The 17,531-nt window shown below is 33.5% G+C and overlaps 2 long non-coding RNA genes across 3 annotated transcripts in view; one reads left to right on the top strand and one right to left on the bottom strand.

Annotated features, from left to right (window-relative positions):
* LOC127840318 (uncharacterized) overlaps positions 1 to 17,531 on the bottom strand; it is a 41,539-nt gene that overhangs the window by 18,150 nt on the left and 5,858 nt on the right. The window contains exon 1 of one of the 2 annotated variants that reach the window (XR_008030522.1): positions 2,344 to 2,373. The exons of the other annotated variant lie outside the window; for it this stretch is intronic. This is a non-coding gene — a long non-coding RNA (uncharacterized LOC127840318). Of the gene's footprint in view, positions 1 to 2,343; positions 2,374 to 17,531 lie in introns of those variants that run through there. 2 annotated transcript variants of the gene reach the window in all.
* On the top strand, positions 7,058 to 9,580 carry LOC127840317 (uncharacterized). The gene is made up of 4 exons (XR_008030520.1): positions 7,058 to 7,091; positions 8,630 to 8,755; positions 9,045 to 9,062; positions 9,310 to 9,580. It is a non-coding gene; the product is annotated as an uncharacterized LOC127840317 (long non-coding RNA).

Here is a 17,531-nt window from a genome sequence, read left to right as displayed (position 1 = left end):
GCACGTGTATCTCATGGAGCTGCACATATTGAGTGGAGAAAGGTCAAAGTCAAGGTCATCCTTTAAGGTCAAAGGTCTTATATATGGCTTCAAAGCGGCGCAGTAGGGGGCATTGTGTTTCACGAACACAGCTTTTGTTGAAATTTTACATTCGTCTGTAAAATACTATAATTTACTTAACACGAGGTGATATACCACGTTTATGACATAAATAAAGGTACTCGTTGCATAATGGTATTTATTTAGTTTTGTCAAAAACCCAAACATTTTCGGGTGTGTTGATCTTATTTCGTTCCATTTCATCTGTACTTAGTTCACGGAATTCCATTGCGAGCCCACGTAATTGCCTAACCCGTCCACGCCGTTCCATTGCGAGCCCACGTTATTCCATCCACCGCCGCCAACATTATTCCCTTGTGATCCAATGTGATTCCAAAGCCCGCTCACGTAATTACCTTGCGAACCGACGTTATTCCCGTACCAGCCGCCCCCTTTAATAATAATAGTTACGACATACAAACGTAATTCTGGCTTAATTTTTATTTAGTATTAATGTTAATAAATTAAAGAACTGAGATAAAGCTAGTGTAATTTATGTATAGCTGTATTGCCAATTTGATTATATGCAACTATTAAACATTACATGTGGTAATATAATACAATGTAATGTATCTCTAATTGAAATACAGATTAAATAAAACCATACAATGTAAGAATCACTTATACACTTACACGGTCCATAATTGGAACCTACAAAAATAAATGGCTTGGTTTAATTTGGAATCTATAATACTTAATGTGAGCAAACAGATTGAATAAGATTTCACTTTGTTTGAGTTATTAAGCAAATGCTTCTGAGTTAGTACCGTGTTTTATCTGGTGAAAACGTATTTAATAAGGAACTAGTCGATTTGTGAACGTTTAATTAAGTGCATAATAAACATTAAATCAAAGTTGTATCGTTATTGCGAATTCAATGAAATATAGAAACAATAGTGTTAATGAGTGTAACAATTTGTATTTGAAACATGTTCTCTTACCTGGATAACTTGGATAACTAGGATAACTAGGATAACTAGGATACGAGTTCCAGTAAGGTCTACTTAACGCTGCGCCGAAGCAGGACACGAGAAGCACAAGTGTTGCAGTTGAGCACATCGTATTACCTATAGTGATATGTATACTATGTAATAGCATGGTTGTCTCCTAACGGACTTTGACTTAACTGTCTTTCAATCTTAGCTCAAACCGTAACGATCAATCCTTGATTGTGTTATTTTTCTTCAATTTTTAGAGTTTAAAAGAGCCACGCAATACGCAAAGTAATTCGTATTATATTCATTTTATTAAATTTAAGATTGTCGAATTGTGTAATATGAAATAGGTAACAATACAATAATCGCCAAACACCGTTGTCTTGAAGAATTTTCGAACCGGACCAGCTTTTTTAAAAACATCATGCCGTAGTTCGTTGATTTACTCAGTTAAAATGTATTTTTCAGTTTTGCGTATATATACGATTTTACTGGATGGTGAAAATTAATTATCTGGTTTATACAAAGTGTTTAAACAGTATTCCGCCCATTCTCGAAAGTTCCTAGTTTTTTTTATTACAAACAGTGTGTAGACATCAGTAGATTTTAATATTACTGTCTGAATAATCTCTTGCGTAACAGTCAAATAAGTATTCTACAAAGTCCCAATGGCAAGTTTGAGCGGTTCGACAAATGTCAGATCAGTGTGGGGACTGCATATTACAAACGCGAGGTCATAATTTACTGATAAAATACTTATTTGTTTAAAAAGATCATGATACATATAGAAAACGCTCACGAATGAGCGGGCTCTTCACTTTATCCCATTACAAATGGTGAAATATTTAAAACGAGACATCATTAAACATCATAACAGGGTCGAGCTTTGTTCTCCTAACACAGTTCTTAAAAAGTCAAGTGGTATATGCACCGTGAATATGTAAAGATCTGTTCTCTTTAACAAAATGCAACATGTTTAATATATCACATATAATTAAATAGACGCAACATAAAAGATCGATCCGCTATATTGGTTTCTTGTTTCTTGAACTGCATATGCTAGTTTTATGAGATAGTTTGATTAACATCTGGCTAATTTAAATGAAAAAAAAACGTGTAAAGGACATAACATATTTCTGACGAAAATATTTAACGTGTAGCAGTAACCCTAGAGCACAATAAATATTCATTAATTTCAAAACTGCTACTTAAATAAAAATAGTTTTAATAATTATATATTAAATAATGTTTAAGCAATCTTACAAACAAAAACAACAAATTATGAAAATTTAGGAATAAAAACACTAACCTTGGTCGTTGCTCTAAAAATCTGAGAACTCGATAATAAAGAAAGAATGCAGAGGTTTATATACCTGACTGCTCTGAGATTTGGTCTATTTTTGAACAATAAATGTGCTTATTAGCTCTGTAAATATACGTCTTACATGCGCATGTACAATGTACCGTGAAGTATTTACATGTAATTAGAAACATATGAGGTCGTATCATAAGTCCCAGCTTATTTCTTAACAAGTAAACACGTATCGTATCCACGTTCATTACATTAAATAGCAATACTTTCTGACGCAAGTACAGGTATTTATTTTATTTCGCTCTTTAATGTGTCCAGTATTGTCCAGAAATTACTAAGTAAACTATTCGTGACAAATAACTAATATACGAATAGTGAAAACGTACAGACACAAATCTGATTTCGGTCAAGTGTCATATTGACGTTCATAACACTATATGTAACACACGCTGCATTCGTTGCGATCAAAAGTGATGCTTATATTAGAAATAAAACTTTTAGGCGATATAAACCGTTATTTTAAAATCAATGTTCTTTGTTTGTATTTTTTAATATGGTATTATTTAAACAAAGAGCTTCAATCATTATTGCATGTATGTCTATAATAATAGGCAATATTAATGATCAAAGGTATTAAGATTAGATTTGAACAAATGCATTTTTACAGGAATGGAATGTGAACTTAATTTTTTTTATTGTTCGTTAATTAATTATTTTCTTTTTAAATTCGTTATGAGTTTCATTCATGACGACACTAGCCAGAGTGGTATTAAGATTACTCAATATAAAGAAAGAATTCACACACAACCACCCTTTAAATAGATATGGTTCAAACCTATATGATTCATTGAATACAAATGTACACGAAAAGCGTAGGCAACATTGAAGTCATACGACATACGAACATGATGAGATTTTCTTGCAAAATATTATTTTCGAAAGAAGGTTTTCGATAACGTTTAGTTATTGTTAAGGAATAAAGTGCTGTCTATTCTGTATATACTATTTTAAATGATGTTGTTTATATCATGTGTATAGTTTTTCTGTGAACTTAAACAGAATTTACCGGAGTTCACAATCCTTTATGCCAGTGTTCAGTGTTTTCACGAGTCGATGTCTTAAAATGTGAATTACTTAAGTTTATTGGCATTGTAATACGATTTTAATACATCCAACAAGTTATTCGCGCTGTTTTATACAAAACCATGCAATGGGCCGATTATAACACGATTGCAAAGGATATATGAGTTCATTATACGGTTCATCCGATACAGCTGGACACCTGTTACCTAATTTTACACGGATCATAGATTGACATATAACGTTGATGTGATGCTTACAGTGCTTTTATTAATCACTTACCATTACTGATTTTGGTTTGCCTTTATCACAAACCGTTGAAGAGATATCCTTTTGAGGTTGATTTAAAGAACATTTAGTACTTCCGAGAATACGATTGTACCAATTAACTACGCATTTGATCTAAATAGAACTTGCTATGATGGAACTCAAATGGTCTGAAACCGAACTAATACCATCGTACCCAATTGAAATCCTATACGCGTATTGTGCATATTCCATCGGTATCTCTGATTTACGGAAACCTAAGAGCTAAAGCATCTTATGTTTTGTAAGTAAAACAAAACCGTGTGGAAAGTTTTGCTAAATAACTGCTATTGATTCTGTTCAGATCTCAATGAATGGCGCATTCACACGTGTTCAGCCGGATAACACACTTTAAAACACGTTTTTACTCTAGATAAGAATGACTTATACATAGTAAATAATGGGTTATTATAATTTAGTGTTTGATAACGCAAAGACAAATGTAGTAAAACAGATGATATTTATTTTGATAGTTTAATTAAGGCATAAAGTCCTGTCATCCCGATATACACAAGAATCGACGCAACTTGCTATAAATTCATTGTCTGACACCATCTGTGGGGAAATAATACGCGATGCGATATCCAATGACTGACAATGTGAAGCAAAATGTTAAATTACCAAAGTATGTTCTGTTTGTATAGGTGAAATGTCAAACACGGAGTTGATCTCTTAAGTAACACAATTTCATTCGTAAACAATGTTAATAGTAATAGTAAAGTTCTGGTAATGGATTAAAACAAAACGCACTGTAAGCATCACCTCATTGCACTTTGTTGTCCATCCATCTCAAAAGACGATACCTTCCACGGATTGTGATATATGTAAGTTCTGGTAATGGATTAAAAAAAAGGCACTGTAAGCATCACCTCAATGCACTTTGTTGTCCATCCATCTCAAAAGACGATACCTTCCACGGATTGTGATATATGTAAGTTCTGGTAATGGATTAAAAAAAAAACGCACTGTAAGCATCACCTCAATGCACTTTGTTGTCCATGCATCTCAAAAGACGATACCTTCCACGGACTGTGATATATGTAAGTTCTGGTAATGGATTAAAAAAAACGCACTGTAAGCATCACCTCAATGCACTTTGTTGTCCATCCATCTCAAAAGACGATACCTTCCACGGATTGTGATATATGTAAGTTCTGGTAATGGATTTAAAAAAAAACGCACTGTAAGCATCACCTCAATGCACTTTGTTGTCCATCCATCTCAAAAGACGATACCTTCCACGGAGAGTGATATATGTAAGTTCTGGTAATGGATTTAAAAAAACGCACTGTAAGCATCACCTCAATGCACTTTGTTGTCCATCCATCTCAAAAGACGATACCTTCCACGGATTGTGATATATGTAAGTTCTGGTAATGGATTAAAAAAAACTCACTGTAAGCATCACCTCAATGCACTTTGTTGTCCATCCATCTCAAAAGACGATACCTTCCACGGATTGTGATACATGTAAGTTCTGGTAATGGATTAAAAAAAAACTCACTGTAAGCATCACCTCAATGCACTCTGTTGTCCATCCATCTCAAAAGACGATAGCTTCCACGGATTGTGATATATGTAAGTTCTGGTAATGGATTTAAAAAAAAACGCACTGTAAGCATCACATCAATGCACGTTGTTGTCCATCCATCTCAAAAGACGATACCTTCCACGGATTGTGATATATGTAAGTTCTGGTAATGGATTAAAAAAACGCACTGTAAGCATCACCTAAATGCACTTTGTTGTCCATCCATCTCAAAAGACGATACCTTCCACGGATTGTGATATACGTAAGTTCTGGTAATGGATTTAAAAGAAAAAACGCACTGTAAGCATCACCTCAATGCACTTTGTTGTCGATCCATGATATCCGTGTACTGTTAGATCAGAGGTCTTCAATTGTATTAGTGGAATATATTTTAGATGGGTTTGTCCTCTGCTATTTTAACTATATAATGAACTCATATATCCTTTTTAAGCTTGCAATAATCGGTACAATTGCATGTTTTTTTTTATTTAAAACATAGTAGTGAAATTTGTTGGATGTAAACCGTTTTGCAATGCCATTAAACATAAACTATTCACATTTTAAGACATCGATTCTTGAAGACAGTAAATACCGGCATTTAATGATAGTGCACAGCGGTTAATGCTATTTAAATTTACATAAATACTATACAAATGATATAAACAACAACATTTTAAATATTATGTAAATTATTTGACTGCACTTTGTTCCATACAAAATTAACAAAATGGTATCAACAACCATCTTTCGAAAATATTATTTTGCAAGAAAATCTCATAATGTTTGCATGTCGTATGAATTAGATTTAACTTGATCCTTTTTGCGTATACATTTGTATTCATGGAAAAAAATAGGTTTGAACCAAATCTGTTTAAAGTGTGATTGTGTGTTAATTGTGTCGTTATATGGAGTGCCGTCAACACAACTCTCGCAAGGGTCGTCATCAATTAAACTCATAACGAATATTAAAAAAATGAATTATTAACCCATTTATGTCTAGTGGACTCTCCAATCCTTCTAAATTGTATCAATTTTTTTCCAAAATTAGGGATGTCTGGTATATTTATTTCTATTTTTAGAATATTTCGTACCGAATTTCTTTAAGCAAACAGTGTAGACCCTGATGCGACGCCGCATCATGCGGCGTCTCATCTGGGTCTACACTGTTTGCCAAGGCCTTTTTTCAGGACGCTAGGCATAAATGGGTTAAACGAACAATTATGCAATCAAGTTCAAATGCCATTCCAATAAAAACATCATTTAGATTATTTGAACACCTTTGATCATTAAACTTGCCAATTATCATACACATACATGGACTAATAATTGAAGCTCGTGTGTAAAGAAAACCATACTCAAACATTAGAAAAATGAACATTGATTAAAAGCATAACGGTTCATCAATATGACACTAGATCGAGATCCATCGTTTGTGCCTATACGTTTTCAATATTCCTGTATCTAAATTATTTTACACGAATAGTGTACTTAGTCATCACTGGCCAATCCCGGACAAAAAAACAGTACGAAATATATGAAATACCTGTACTTTGATAATGATAATGCTACTTAATTTAATGAGCATGGCTACAATATAAGTATACGTGTTAATAAATAATCTGGGATATATGATACAACCACATGTGTTTCTAATGACGTGTAAATACTTCACGGTACATTGAACATGCGCATGTTAGACGTAGATTAGCAGAACTTACAAGCACATTTATTGTTCAAAAATATACCTAATCTCACAACCGTCGGGTATATAAACGTCTGCATCCTTGCTTTTTTATCGAGTTCTCAGATCTTCAGAGCAACGACCAAGGTTAGTATTTAATTAATAAATTTTCATGAATTGTTATTTTTGTTTGTAAGTTTGCTTAATTATCATTTAATATATAATAATTTATACTATTTTATTTAAGTTGCAGTTTCGAATTTAACGAACATTTATTGTGTTCTAGAGTTACTGCTACAAGTTAAATACTTTCGTCAGTTACAATTGATGTCCTTTACAAGTTTTTTTAATTGATATTAGCCAGATGTAAAGCAAACTATCTCATAAAATTAGCATATGCAGGTCCGCAACACAATATCGAAGTTTGTCAGAGAAAACGAATAAGTGCTTTTTACAAGAAACCTAAATATCGGATCGATCTTTTATATTTCGTCTGTTTCATTATGTGCTATATTAACCCATTTATGCCTAGTGGACAGTCCCATCTTTCTTGATTGGATCAATTTATTTCCAAAATTAGGGATGTCTAGTATATTTATTTCTTTATTTAGAATATTTCTTACAGAAATTCCATTAAGCAAACAGCACAGATCCTGATGAGACGCCGCATCATGCGGCGTTTTATCTGGGTCTTCGTTGTTTGCCAAGGCCTTTTTTCTAAACGCTATGCAAAGATGGGTTAAACATGTTGCATAACGTTAAAGAGAACAGATCTTCACATATTATTTGTTGTAGAACTGTATTGTTCTTACTTGTTTAATATTGAAATGCGCTTGTTTCTAAAGTTTGTCACATATGATAGGTGCTTCTCGTCTAACATAGTCACAACACATATTCGTATTATTTAGTTGTTGAAGATAATATTTTAATGTCATGGGCTACTCCATCTTACAATGACAGGTAACGGATGTCATTTAATCGTTATAATTGCGCTTAAACAGATGTGGGATCATTATTTCTTTATGAATATGCGTCTGTTATATGCGACAGTTGATACGAATATACCCGTGCCTGTAGTTAGATATGGCACATCGGCTTTAATAAAACACTGGGCCACGTATCTGGTCAATAAACTATGTGACTCGCCATGGAGACTTTGTAGAATACTTATTTGACTGTTACGCAAGAGATTATTCTGACAGTCAAATTAAAATCTACAGATGTCTACACACTATTTGTAATATCAATAACTAGGAACTTTGGAGAATGGGCGGAATACTGTCTAAACTCTTTATATAAACCAGATAATTAATTCTTACCATCCAGTAAAATCGTATTTATACACAAAACTGAAAAATGCATTTTAACTGAGTAAATCAACGAACTACGGCATGATGTTTTTAAAAAAGCTGATTCGGTTCGAAAATTCTTCAAGTCAACGGTGTTTGGCGATTATTGCATTGTTACCTATTTCATATTACACAATTTGACAATCTTAAATTTAAAAAAGTGAATATAATACGAATTACTTTGCGTTTTGTGTGGCTCTTTTAAACTCTTAAAATTGAAGAAAAATAACACAATTAAGGATTGATCGTTATGGTTTGAGCTAAGATTGAAAGTCAGTACAGTCAAAGTCCGTTAGGAGACAACCATGCTATTACATAGTATACATGTCACTATAGGTAATACGATGTGCTCAACTGCAACACTTGTGCTTCTCGTGTCCTGCTTCGGCGCAGCGTTAAGTAGACCTTACTGGAACTCGTATCCTAGTTATCCTAGTTATCCTAGTTATCCTAGTTATCCAGGTAAGAGAACATGTTTCAAATACACATTTTTACACTCATTAACACTTTTGTTTCTGTATTTCATTGAATTTGCAATAACGATACAACTTTGATTTAATGTTTATCATGCACTTAATTCAACGTTCACAAATCGACTAGTTCCTTATAAAATACGTTTTCACCAGATAAAACACGGTACTAACTCAGAAGCATTTGCTTAATAACTCAAACAAAGTGAAATCTTATTCAATCTGTTTGCTAACATTAAGCATTATTGTTCCAAATTAAACCAAGCCATTTATTTTTGTAGGTTCCAATTATGGACCGTGTAAGTGTATAAGTGATTCTTATATTGTATGGTTTTATTTAATCTTTATTTCAATTAGAGATACATTACATTATATTATATTACCACATGTAATGTTTAATACATGTAGTTGCATATAATCAATTTGGCAATACAGCTATACATAAATTACACTAGCTTTATCTCAGTTCTTTAATTTATTAACATTAATACTAAATAAAAATTAAGCCAGAATTACGTTTGTATGTCGTAACTATTATTATTTAAGGGGGCGGCTGGTACGGGAATAACGTCGGTTCGCAAGGTAATTACGTGAGCGGGCTTTGGAATCACGTTGGATCACAAGGGAATAATGTTGGCGGCGGTGGATGGAATAACGTGGGCTCGCAATGGAACGGCGTGGACGGGTTAGGCAATTACGTGGGCTCGCAATGGAATTCCGTGAACTAAGTACAGATGAAATGGAACGAAATAAGATCAACACACCCGAAAATGTTTGGGTTTTTGACAAAACTAAATAAATACCATTATGCAACGAGTACCTTTATTTATGTCATAGATGTGGTATATCACCTCGCGTTAAGTAAATTATAGTATTTTACAGACGAATGTGAAATTTAAACAAAAGCTGTGTTCGTGAAACACAATGCCCCCTACTGCGCCGCTTTGAAGCCATATATTAGACCTTTGACATTGAAGGATGACCTTGACTTTGACCTTTCACCACTCAATATGTGCAGCTCCATGAGATACACGTGCATGCCAACTATCAAGTTGCTACATTCAATATATGACCAAGGTTAAAGTTTTTGGACAGACAGACAGACACGCACAATGACAGACGACAGGCCAAAAATAACATACCTCTGATCATTCGAATCGGGCATAAAAATCGTTAAGTCTTAATTATTTTTTTTAAATAAATGTACGTATTCACTTAAAATGAAAACAGAACAGTTATGAAGAATAATGCTGGAACGGTAAGAACGATCTCATGTTAACACGATACACAAATTAAATAATTATCTGAGAAGCGTTTAACACATGCTTAGAATTTGGATATTGTCTCTTTCTATTTATCACTTCTAATAATATACACACAAATTATAACAAATCATTTTTTGTAAAAAGTATACATTTCGATAAGTTGCCCGTTTATTAATAAACTTTACCATCATACAACACCTTTTTTACATCTACTGAGCACAGACCCGGCATAATTTATAAAAAAATCAATTAACACAAACCCGTTTCGTAATTATAGTCATTTTAATGCACAACTCACTATGCTAATATTGATTACTATGATAACATCAGCACATGCTTTAATAATGGTACTGCATTTTCGCAAGCTTACTGAAAAATAAGCCAGTGTGCCTTTAGCTCTGTTGTTATGATTAAAAACTGCAGTAATAGCATGTTGATGCACGTTATCCAACATTCTGTGTTGTTCATAAACAAATATAGCAAACTTAGAACCAAGTGGTAGTAGAGAGAATACTTTCAATGATTTTTGCTCATTAATTCGTAGACATAATTCTCATGAAATGTGGCCTATGTTGAACCAGATTTCATGAGTCGAACACATTTCTTAGAGGATCGTTATCTGATGTAACATACCAGAAATGTGAAAATGTATGCAATATGTTCTGTTTCCGGTACCATACTTGGTCTTAATGGTTTGTTCATATTGATAACGCCATTAGATCTAGTGCTCCCTCAACTTATTTAAGTGTAAAAACTACGAGTATATACGAATACAAATGTACCCAATAAAATCCCAATCTGTTTTTAAATAGAATTTAAGATTTCAGTATGTCATTATGCTTTCTTTTGAGAATTTATTAGATACAGAATTTAAAAAAATGCATGGTCCTTTTTCCTAGGGCATAAATGTATTTATTTAAAAATAAATCCAGTTAATGCCCTTATTGAAGAAAAATGACAGACACATGTCGCAAATATTATCATGGCATGACCCCTTCGAAGAATGGTGCCGTATAGACGTCGCAAAGCCGTTCTGTGAGTCCAGCTGTTCGTTCGTCTGTCCGGGTGGCGACCGTGTATTATTGTTCAAGCCGCTGTATTTGTTTTGTAAATCGTCATAAGCCGAAGTGAAACTTGTTCAACGTGTCCCTCTACTTCCAATGTCAAAGTCAAACAAACAGGTATAATGTCAAATTTGAACATATAACAGCTTAAAACGCATTATAACAATACATAGAGAATACTAGGTTAGCGTTGAATACAGAGAAGTTTATGTTGCGAGGCTTAGAACGCCGGAAGCGCGAGCCTTGGCGAGCGCTTTCGGTGTTCGAGCCGAGCAACATAAACTTCTCTGTATTCAACGCTAATCCTAGTATTCTATTTATCCCATTTGATTTTGTCAACGTGACATTAAACATAAATAGATCTAATAACCTTAACAATAATTTTAATTCAGTCATAAAAGCGCTTAAAATCTAACAAATGTAACCATGCGTAGTGATATACATGTATTTGTTCTGGTACGCAAAATAGTCTTTAAAAAATTCACACACAAACTGTAAAACAAGTAAAAATATCACCATATGCCTACATTCAATTTTACGCAGTATGCGAATTTTAACACATTACGACCGCGAAAAGAAGATTTTACTTTACTATAATTCATTTTATTTTCGAAAGAAAATGATCAAAATTCAATATGGCGGCGATTGCTCCTGACAACATGCTTTCGATGTCAACATACATGTACACCATCGACGACCTAGTTCTGGCTACCATAACTTTAAATGTCGTTTTTTATGATTTTTGACTGGCGCGACTTTGTACAGGTCTGTCAATACTAGATAAACTGTACGCTGAAGTTTCTTAAGCGATCGAAGACCTTGACAATTTTGACGAGTAAACAGACAATTGCAGCGACTGACACTTTATTTGACAAAATATACAGGGCAATACGTTTTCCGACATCGGACGACGAATTTAAGGACGCGCAGAACGTGTTTATTATATAATGTTATGGGTATGCCGTGTGTGATCCGATGCATCAATGGCGCCCCTGTTAAAATCATTTCCCCGAGAACAGGGAACGATAGTTCTGGCTTCCATAACTTTAAATGTCGCTTTTTATGATTTTTGACTGGCGCGACTTTATACAGGTCTGTCAATACTATATAAACTGTACGCTGAAGTTTCTTTAGCTAAGGGAACGACAAAAGTACAAACAAAAATCAAAACACGTAAGAACTAGTATCTTACCTTTAATTATCCTTTAAAATCCATCTAATAATCCATTTAACTCAATAACTGACGATTTTGCATCTAGGGTCTTTAATAATTATATTAGCATAGTTAAATAAAGACCCTTATGCCATTCTATCACTTTATTCAAATGAGTTTATGAACGCGATAAACTTTCTTCTTCGTCACACGCTACGTCATGTACTCTACCGGGGCAGTTTATCTAATAATAGCCGTTGGTAAACTCGGTTGCATTTGCAGATTTCTGCATACAAACATAATTATGTTTAAACTTGCACAATGTTTTATTTATCTATGGTAAATGCCCTTATTGTACGAGAAAATAATTTAATATATAAATACACAAAGAATGGAAAACATTCCAGTACACAACAGATAAATGAGTAGAAAATACCCGTGTACAAAATGGGACGTTCCCACTTCCAGTGTGGTGCTATTTTTACCATCCTAATACTTTACACAGCTCTATGCCTAACGTGAATTAAATAGGAAAGCAAACATAGCAGATTATTCATGAACTGTGCGATATGTGTATGGCTTGTTGTACATTCTTAATATTTAAGTTAAATGTCAAAAGTATATGCTTTGGTTATAAACAATGCACATTACACGAAATAAGGAAAATGTGATCAGTTGACAATTCAGATATGTCGACATACAGTACATGTAGAAAACATGTGAAATAAGTCGCGTTTATAATAAATCGTCAACAAAAATGGGGAAAATGACGCAATAAGTATGTCATTTTATGACGCCATCAATCAGCTGATTCATTATACGGATGGCGAAAAATTATGTCATATGATTAGATTTAAAGGTTGAAGGTCGTATAATTTTGAAGCTTAAGTTTTGTCGACTTTGTTATAAATAAAAAAATAACAAAACAAAATTCGTGTAATTTCATATTTTATTTCAACATTTCTTTTGGTGAATATGTCATATATATGTTTTTCTGCAAAATATGCACATTTTCTTCTAATGGGTGACCTTAAAATTCGATCACAATATCGACCTAATTTTAGCGCATATCGCATGACGTCATTTAAAAAGTAGTCCGTGCACGCGACAGGTATATTCCACAGTGTTGAATACAAGCAAGTATATTCCACAACGTGTTATACCGTCAATGTCGCGGTGAAAATGGGATAAATTATATAAATTGTTGGTAAGTAATTTGACACAACAGTGAAACATAATAAGACCACGTGTCTGGTGCAAAATATGCCTACCTAACTTAAAGGTGAAGCTCATCAGGACTGTATTTTTGTAGTTAATCGCAATATTTTCAAATAGCGTTATTCAAATGAGTTTGACTAGATGACGACATTCCACGTGTGTCACGTGAATCACTCCTAATTATATGGCACCTGTACATGTTAATTAGCGTATATGACTTAAGACACACATAATGCAAGTATAATCATATGCGTATTGAATATGTAATCCTCAAAGACTTGCCGAATTTTATTGTACAAATACAATTATTAATGTTAAACTACAAATAAACGATTCTCGTGTAGTGCATGTATTTTGTTTATCAAGAGTAAAAGCGTTCGAAAATTATACTTACAACATTCTTTGAATACCTTTACTGAAACAAATATGAGTGCACATACAACCTTGACGTTTTGCTTCCGTAGTTTGTTTTACAACAGATTGCCAATATTTTCTTTAACCATTAACACACGTGTTTGTGCTGTATGGCACTTGCAAGTAGAATTGTATTAGTTTAAATATGGGACTGGTTTTGCTGTAATAATACCAAATAGTTTTGAAGGTGAAGATTTGATTGGTTACTAAAGGGTAGATAACGCATACAATCGAACCCACGACTTCTTCAAAATATCTGGGTGTAAGTATTGATAACACATTATCTGGTGAAAATATTGTAAACAACAATATTAATAAAGTAAACTCTCGTCTTAAATGTATGCATAGAAATGCCAAGTCTTTAGATACAAGACCTAGCAAATACTTAAGTTCTGCTTTGATTCAGTGTCACATTGATTTTGCTTGTTCCTCATGGTATCCAAGTTTCAATACAAGTTTAAAAGACAAATTACAGATATGTAAAATAAAATTATTACAATTATTTACGGAATGGCTCCTAGAGATAGTATTAATCAATGTAACTTGTAAGATATGTCATTGCTAAATGTTAAGAATAGAAATAAGCAATTAAGACTGAGCCATGTATTTGATATTGTTAAAGACAAGTGTCCATCATACTTGAAAGAAATGTTTATCTATGTTAAAGATACTCATTCATATGCAACAAGGGCAAATACAAACAATTTTAGAGTGCCAGAATTCTATGGTAAAGGAAATGTTTCCTTTTACTACAGTGCAATTAGTGATTGCAGTGATACAATTAGTGATACAATAAAGAAAAATTGATAATAAACATAAGTTTAAATAATCTATTAAGAACCATCTATTGTGCTTAGCTAAACACCGTAATTGTATTAATTAGAATATTTGTGATGGCAAATATAAGATATTATAGAAACATGATTGTAACATCTTACAAAATTAATATATACTCAATAATTTTCAGGGACGTATTGTTCATTATGTGTAACTTTCATATAGGATTATATTATAGTAAGTATAACCTAAACTGGACCCCATTGGAAATAAGCTTTCGGGCTTTCATAGGCAATCCTATGTTTTACACTATATTTTTGCATTTTACATACTAAGATTCCCAAAGTTGTGAACTTGTTCCTATAACATATCTAATTACCAGTCTATGCTGAAAGTATGTGATAGTAAATATATGTGACATACATGTATAACTGTGCTATTTAAGTAATATATTAAATACCATTAGAGTAACATTAAACCATATTGTATGTGTGAGGTAGTTGCTGATCTGTTCCCTTCAAATCTAATTTGAGGTGATAGGCTTTCCTAAGACTTTTTTATTTTGTCGCACTATTGTGTTCACTTCCAGTGTCAAATCTTATTTATATTATTATTATGGCAGTTTTAAGGTTTTGCTCATCAACAATCTCACGAATACTTTTTAGTAATTTTTTTTTGAATTGGGAATTTTTTGTTCAATTGGGGAAAAAAAACCAACCAGATTTGCATTGAAAATGGGGCCGATATCCGGACCTGTGACAGAGGGCGGAAAAGGCCTGGTTTTTATTATTGATGTGAGCTCTTCAGCGGATGTCATATGCACGTATTGCAGAATTGTATTCGCTGCTAAAAAAATCAGAGGAAATAAGGATATCTTTAAATTTAGACATGTCATATAAATTGTGATTGTATTTTACTGGAAATACAATTATGACAGTCATTCACTTTGTGTAATCAGGCATCGTTGTTTGTAAAAAGTGTTTACTTTAGCTTAGCAAAAAAAAACAAACTATTGTGATCACCTGATGTCCGCTGCACGTGACCATGTGTCCTGCATTGTATGGTTTGCGTTGCGTGGTGTACATCGTTTTAATGTATTTGGTTACCTCTGTTGACGTCATGTGTTCAACCAATCTTCATGATACTAGGTTACAACATTTACATAAACGATATATAAGTCGAGTTCTGATCTCATTCTCTAATACGTCCGTTACGTTCAAGTCGAGTTCTGATCTCATTCTCTAATACGTCCGTTACGTTCGTCCAAACACTAATGATATCTAAGTCGAGTTCTGATCTCATTCTCTAATACGTCCGTTACGTTCGTCCAACCACTAACGATATCTAAGTCGAGTTCTGATCTCATTCTCTAATACGTCCGTTACGTTCAAGTCGAGTTCTGATCTCATTCTCTAATACGTCCGTTACGTTCGTCCAACCACTAACGATATCTAAGTCGAGTTCTGATCTCATTCTCTAATACGTCCGTTACGTTCTGACCTCATTCTCTAATACGTCCGTTACGTTCTGATCTCATTCTCTAATACGTCCGTTACGTTCGTCCAAACACTAATCAGCAGAATAACATATTTAACTAAGTCACAATGTTAGCCTCGGCAATATATACTAATAATCTTGTTCTTACCTCTAAGTTCAAAGTGATCTGCATAGGTTACATGCCAAACTTTGACATACAACAATTTGAACATTCCTCTGTTCGACATACCTTGTGAACGTATAGCTGAAGTTGGAAATACCAAGACGCAGGTGCATCCCATAATACGGCATCACGTGCGTCTAATACGTGCCTCTCTACTTCAAAGCCACACTTAAGAGTTAAAAAATGTTAAAAGTTTCTTATTTGATTTTTTTTCATGCATTTTCCTGTTTTGCGATAACTTAACATAAACGAAAACCCTGATGAGACGACATTTATTTTGTAATATTCATATGTTTACCACAAAAACTAGGGTCTGGCTTATTGATAAAAAGTTAAATATGGTCATAAAAAGCTTGAGTATTTTTTAAGCCATATGATAAACAAACAATAAAACATTTCGATTTGGTCATATTCCATGTATCATTGGACGAACTGTCGCATAATACAGCCGTCTCACTACCGGCCGTTTCATCAAAAGCCGTTCGTATTGCATTATGTGGTCGGTCGGAAAGTCGACCTTATATCCTCGGATGTGCGGTCAAGTGCTCTTCCAACTGAGCTAGTCGGTCCGTCGGTAGACATCTGTTATACACTACCTCAATTGAATAATAGACACGCAACAAAGACGGTATAAACCAGTGTATACATGTTGTAACATTGATTAGAGGATACGTTTGTATCACACATTTACAGATTCGATTGATGCGACAGTAATCTATTGCAAAGTGATTGCACCAGTCATAATAATTGGATAGTCATTTTGCCCACTGGGCCATACATCTGAGCTGCACTGTTATATTAATGTTTAACGATAATAAAACACAAACCTTTTATATTTTAAGTTTAATAATAATCTTGAACGTGAGATATACATGTAATTAAATACTCTCTTACATGACGTTTGTGTATGTTCCGCTGACTGGATCTGATTACATCGAATATTATGTCACGTTGATTGATTGATTGATTGATATTTATTCAGGTTTAAAACACATAATATGCAAGTCATCATCAAATTTACATAACAAGTATTACTTAAAAGTATTCGGTAGATTGTTGCTGAGCAAAACCTCAAAACTGCCATAAAACTAATATAAATAAGATTTGACAATGGAAGGGAACACAAAAGTGCGACAAAATAAAAAAGTCTTAAGAAAGCGTATCGCCTTAAATTAGATTTGAAGGGAACAGATCAGCAACTACCTCACACTTACAAT

This window comes from Dreissena polymorpha, chromosome 8 (genome assembly GCF_020536995.1).
Source record: "Dreissena polymorpha isolate Duluth1 chromosome 8, UMN_Dpol_1.0, whole genome shotgun sequence".
NCBI classification, from domain to species: Eukaryota; Metazoa; Mollusca; class Bivalvia; order Myida; family Dreissenidae; genus Dreissena; species Dreissena polymorpha.
The sequence above is the reverse complement of the archived record's forward strand: the minus strand, read 5'-3'. Positions and strand labels throughout refer to the sequence as shown.